Below are 6,245 nucleotides of genomic sequence, written 5' to 3'. Positions count from 1 at the left end.
ACAATGCCTAGATCAATTTTGAAGAAACGTAATCACACGTTCTATGCTACACGTCAAAACCAAGTTACTTTTTCCTCTTTGGACCCTGAGTCCTCTGATGTTTCTTTGGGTTCTTCTAGCCATGATGCTGATATTCATCAGGCCACATCAAGCTCTAAATCTCAAGCCCGGTATTATCGTAAGACCACACAGAACAACTCTGTTTTTTCAAAAAACACATCAAGAAACGCATCAGGAGGAGCGGGAGAAAACATCGCAAACATACCTTTGATCTTTCAGAATCGTCTGAGAAGTCAAAACAGGACACCTCACTAGATGTTGTTAATCTATCTTCTACTGTTTTTTCTAATGTGGAAATGAAACATCTATCTCGGGGTATCAATTTTGCCCCCACCAACACCGGATTGGACATTTTTTCAACATTGAAAGACATCAATACATTTTTTTGAAGAAAATAAGGAATCTCAAGTTCCTATTTCACCTTGTCATCCTAATGAATTTTATGGTAAAAAAAATTTTGGAACAAAATGGTGGTCTGATGTGTCTTATGGATTTAGACATGGAATTTGAAACAATGGAGCATCTTAATAATGTTCCTTTGTTCAAAACGAAAAATCCTTTGTTCTATCCAGTTCATACTAGGACTGAGGCTATAGCGTTTTCAAGAGACTGAAGAAAAGGAAATCCGCAATCTCACATTAAAACCAGTTCCCTGTTCCCGAAAATTTAACTTGTCTAAATTAGAACGTGAATCCCTTGAAAAAAATAAAAAATAACCCTGACATTATTATTAAAATGTCAGATAAAGGTGGATCAGTAGTCATTTTAAATAAATCGGATTATTTCAAGGCTAATTCATGACATAATATCTGAAAGTAATGTGTATACTTCTCTAAAATCTGATCCAAGCTTAAACACATCTCTACGTAAAGGTATACATTTTAGCCTCGCTCTTCCCACTTACCCTATAGTGGTGGCAAATGGAGTAATAGTTAGGGGAGGTTGATATCACTTTTTTGTATTGTCAGGTGACATCAAGCCCCGAGGTTAGTAATGGAGAGGTGTCAATAAGACGCCCCCATTACAAACCCCATAGTCACATGTATGAAAACACAGGCACCCAGAATAAAGTCCTTTAATTGAAAGAATTACACAGACACCTTTAATAGATCTTAATCAAACCATACTTACGACCTCGCCCGTTCGACTGATGTTATTGCCATCTGCAAAAGAGTTAAAAATAAAAAACAACAATATTCCCCCCCTTCAGCCGAAATGCTGCTAATCCATTTGTCCCATGACCAGTCTAGCTCTGCTACATCTAGATGGCAGACTCATGGTTACATGATGCGACGAAAAAGTTTTTCATCCAGCAGAGACACTGTCCAGCTTCTGCTACCACTACCCAGTGTCTCCCTGTAAACTCCTATTACCTGTCTGATGGCACCACAAGTGTGAGAAAGTTCTCAGGCTCGCAGTGCCGTCAGAAAGGTCCCGGGAGTTCACAACCAATGAACTCACTTCACCTAACTGACCCCAAGTGAGCGCCCACTGCATACCGAATGTGCACATATATTCTAACTGTTCTATTCTAACCTGTCACTCTGTGATTTTACTGCACGCGGCAGATGAATTGCTGGCTTTTCAAAAGAGATCGGTGTGTAAAATTCGGACAGCAATCACATGGATCGAGTGCTGTGCAATTTTTTTCTCACACTCATTGACTTCTATTGCAAAATGCTATCCAATTTCCGATTACGATCGCAGCATGCTGCAAACTTTTTCTTGACCGATCGTGATCCGATTCGAGCTGGAAAAAAAACGCAGATGAACACACAATGATAGCATAACATTGGTCCAAATGCAATCTGATTTTTAATCTGATTGCACTCGTCCGATTTCATCGCAAGTGGGAGTGAGCCCTAAGTGACAATAATCTCCCATAATCTTCATAAATCTGGCCTTTGGGGTTGGTAGGGTGGCAAGGTTGGAGCCTTTTCTTACAAAAAAAACATCAATGCCCCGCTTTTTGCCAACACCAAGATAAAGTTTGTCAAAAGCATGTGGGAAAAGGTGGTAAGGTTTGATGAGTCCAAGGCTGAACTTTCTGGCCATAATTCCCACAAAGTCAGCATTGAACATCAACAAAAGAATATAATACCCCAAAATGAAGCATGATGGAGGCAACATTATGCTTTGTGGCTAGTTTTTAGCAGCTAGAACTGGGTCTTTAATGAAGGTGGAGGAAATTATGAACATTTCCAATTATCAGTCAATTCTGCATCTAAACCTTCAGGCCTCTTTTAAAAAGATGAAAATAAAGACAACTTTCATTTTTCATCACAACAATGACACTAAGCATACCTCCAATTCAACAAAAAAAAAATCACAAGAAGAAGATCAAAGTTTCTGAATGGCCCAGACAGAGACCAGACCTGAATATAATGGAAAATTTATGGGTTGACCTGAAAAGGGCGCTTTACACAGCAGATGCCCTCGCAATCTGAAAGAGTTGGAGCGCTACTGCAAAGAAAAGTGGGCAAAGATTGCAAATTCTAGATGTGCCAAGCTGATAGACTCCTACGTAAAAAGACTGAATGCTATCATAAGTTTAAAGGGTACTTCAACAAAGGAGTAGTTTAAGGGTGTGCATTAGCTCTTTATTTTTATTTTTCCATCTGAAAATAATTCAATGTATTCTCTCAATTGCATTGTACAGGTCATAGCATAGGTGACTTTAAAGGTGGAAATAATGTTTGATTCTTTGAATTTATTTAATATGACAAAAACCTGACATTTTAACAGGTGTGTGTAGACCTTTTATATCCACCGTAGGTGCTCAGCCAATTGTAGGAGAATTCTGACATGGACTTTCAAAGTAAGTACACCAGTTTCATTGGGTCTGAAATTTACATAATAATTTATGTAGTTTGCATCGTTTAATCTGTTCAGAGATCCATTTTTATGTATCTGCTGATTGACTATAGGTACCGTCACACTAAAGCGACGCTGCAGCGATACCGACAACGATCCGGATCGCTGCAGCGTCGCTGTTTGGTCGCTGGAGAGCTGTCACACAGACAGCTCTCCAGCGACCAACGATCCCGAGGTCCCCGGTAACCAGGGTAAACATCGGGTTACTAAGCGCAGGGCCGCGCTTAGTAACCCGATGTTTACCCTGGTTACCATCCTAAAAGTAAAAAAACAAACGCTACATACTTACCTACCGCTGTCTGTCCTCGGCGCTCTGCTTCTCTGGTCTGGCTGTGAGCGCCGGGCAGCCGGAAAGCAGAGCGGTGACGTCACCGCTCTGCTTTCCGGCCGCTGTGCTCACAGCCAGACCAGGGAAGCAGAGCGCCGAGGACAGACAGCGCTAGCGATATCATCTAGTGTGGCGGTACCTTATGTCTTCCAGTTTTGTGCCACATCTATGACATAGTAAGTTGAATGTGTAAAGTGTAACGTGGCAAGGGGCGGTAGCTGTGAGTGAGCTACTCATCTCTTACACCCCTGCACATTATATGAAGGTGGTGGTCCTAACTGTGTGTGGGTGTGTGGACTTGTGCTGTGGGGACACTACGCCCATGCAGGCCACGTGTAATCAATGATTTTGGTTGGCTAGGACCAGATGTTTCACAGTTCAATGAGGGAGACTGCCAGTCAAAAATATACTTTTTACTAATCGATTATTTAGCGGGGATTATATACAGTAGATAGCGAGTACACAACTTAGTGAACATTTCCTTCTTAAAGCAAAGCATTTTCTAAACACTGCTTCAAGTACTTTTTACTCACTTGTCCACTATCTTCACCGTTCCTCTCTACCTTATCACAACCAAGTTCAGTACCACAGTTCAGTTAGCAACAGTCCTTTACTTAACCTGTGGTTCTTCTCCAGGGAACTATATTGCCAGTATGGCTGGTAATTATCTTCTCTGTCCCTGACTCCCTGCAACTGCCGTGGTACTCTCTACGTCTCACGTACTCTGTCCTGTCTTGGTCCATTACCTCTTGGATTTACAAACTCTGGGTCCTACTGCCAGTCGTCCTTTCCTGGGATCTGTCTCCGATCAATCACTGTCTTTCGGTTACTTCTCCCCTTAACTCTACCGAGATCTTGCTATTTTCATCACGGTCTCCTCTCACGTTTGGAACACCCATGTCATGCGACACTGCTTAGATAAGACCTTAAGACTACTTTCTGCGCACACTGCGCTCTGCATGATGTTCCAACAGGAAACTTACTCTGTCCTCACAGCTTAGCCCCTCTGTCTCTGGGCTAGTCCTGAACTTTATTTTTTTATTATTATTATTATTATTATACATTTTTATAACGCCATTTATTCCATGGTGCTTTACATGTGAACGGGGCAAACATAGGCAAGTACAATAAACATGAGCAATACAAGGCACACACAAGTACAGAGGGACAGACGACCCTGCCCGCGAGGGCTCACAGTCTACAGGGGATGGGTGAGGATACACTAGGAGAGGGTAGAGTTGGTATTCTAACCCTCCCTACTGTTGAGTAACACACATTACCAACATCATAAGCGCATATCACAATTTACATTACACAATACAACACCACACTTGCTTTTCAAGGGGGAGCATGGGTAATATGTCCATTTCCTTACAAAAGGAAAGACTGTTTAAAGTTGAAAGTATTGTGCTTGTACAGGCATCACACTGGATATTATCTCGCATATATCGCCCTCTTTCGCTCTGTCTATAAATATGTGAATAAGTATGTGTATACGTACATGTGTTGCATTTTCACAGTCATCCAAGCTTGCATCAGAGGTGTCTGTGAAGTAGTAGGGTTCAGCAGCATTACCCAATATTCTGCACACTCCGGGAACAGATGCATGAGAACATCAGGATTGTGGCTTCCTATAAAATTTTTACTAGCCTCTTATCAAAATCTGAAATGGCATATCTTTTACACAGGAGTGGATACAAGGAAAAGATGGCCCTTTTGCAGGAAACAAAAATGTGGCCCCCTTGCAGTCCAAAAGTTCATCAGAATGCACAGTTCCACCTGTTTCGGAGGTGGTTGTGGGCCCCCTTAAAAACTTGGGACCCTGTGTAGCTGCCCAGGTTGTACAAATTATAAATTCATCTGCTTCTAATCTATCTCAACAAAATGTATTTTTTTAACCAAGAATAATACATGATCCCCCACTGAGGACTCTCAATTCTAAATATTTTTCTATATGAAACTAGGAATTTATGATGTCCTTAGTCCGAATGTTACTATGAGCCTCTAGTTTAAATGAAATACCCTTGAAAGATTATATATTAAGTACAAAATACTTTCAGTTTTCGTTGCCGAGGTCAAAACAATTCACTGATCCCTATAACTAAGGGAAAGGTTCCTATAGTGCAGTTTCTCTCATCTGTAATTCAGCAGCCTTTTACATGGAGTGGTTTAGGGGCTAGTAGCACCACACAGCACATGCGAAAACGCATGAATCAGGGCCATAGAATTTACAAATGTATTTGATGGTGTTTTTTTGCGGGATTCACGAGAGATTTAAAAGTCTCCAGGTAAATATTGTTAAGACTACAGAGTTTCTGCATTCTTGTAGCATTTTGTGGAAGGTCAGTGATGTTTCTTTTCTATTTTTGGGGTGGTTAATAAAAACTTGTTCCAGTTATGACATTTTTCTGGTGTTTTTTCTTTATAGGCTTCTTTGTTAAACAAAAATACCATGGAAAATACATGTTCAAAATGTCACACAATTAACAGAGCAAGAAAAAAAATAATCTGAAGGTCCCCTATAGGGTTTGTACACATGGCTGACTTTGCCTGTCGTTTAATTATTTTGGCACGTCTGCTATGCTTCACTGAAATCATGGCTGACTGAGTTGTAATACCACACACCACCTATAGACAGATGTGGTGCTATATTTGGAAGAAAGTTACATACATAGTTACATAGTTATTAAGGTTGAAGGAAGACTATAAGTCCATCTAGTTCAACCCATAGCCTAACCTAACATGCCCTAACATGTTGATCCAGAGGAAGGCAAAAAAACCCATGTGGCAAAGAGTAAACTCCACCTTGGGGAAAAAACTCCACATACGGCAATCAGACTAGTTCCCTGGATCAACGCCCTATCAAGGAATCTAGTGTATATACCTTGTAACATTATTCTTTTCCAGAAATGTATCCAGTCCCCTCTTAAATTTTAGCAATGAATCACTCATTACAACATCATACGGCAGAGAGTTCCATAGT

Source organism: Ranitomeya imitator, chromosome 2, assembly GCF_032444005.1.
Source record: "Ranitomeya imitator isolate aRanImi1 chromosome 2, aRanImi1.pri, whole genome shotgun sequence".
NCBI lineage: Eukaryota > Metazoa > Chordata > Amphibia > Anura > Dendrobatidae > Ranitomeya > Ranitomeya imitator.
Note: the sequence above shows the minus strand (reverse complement) of the source record.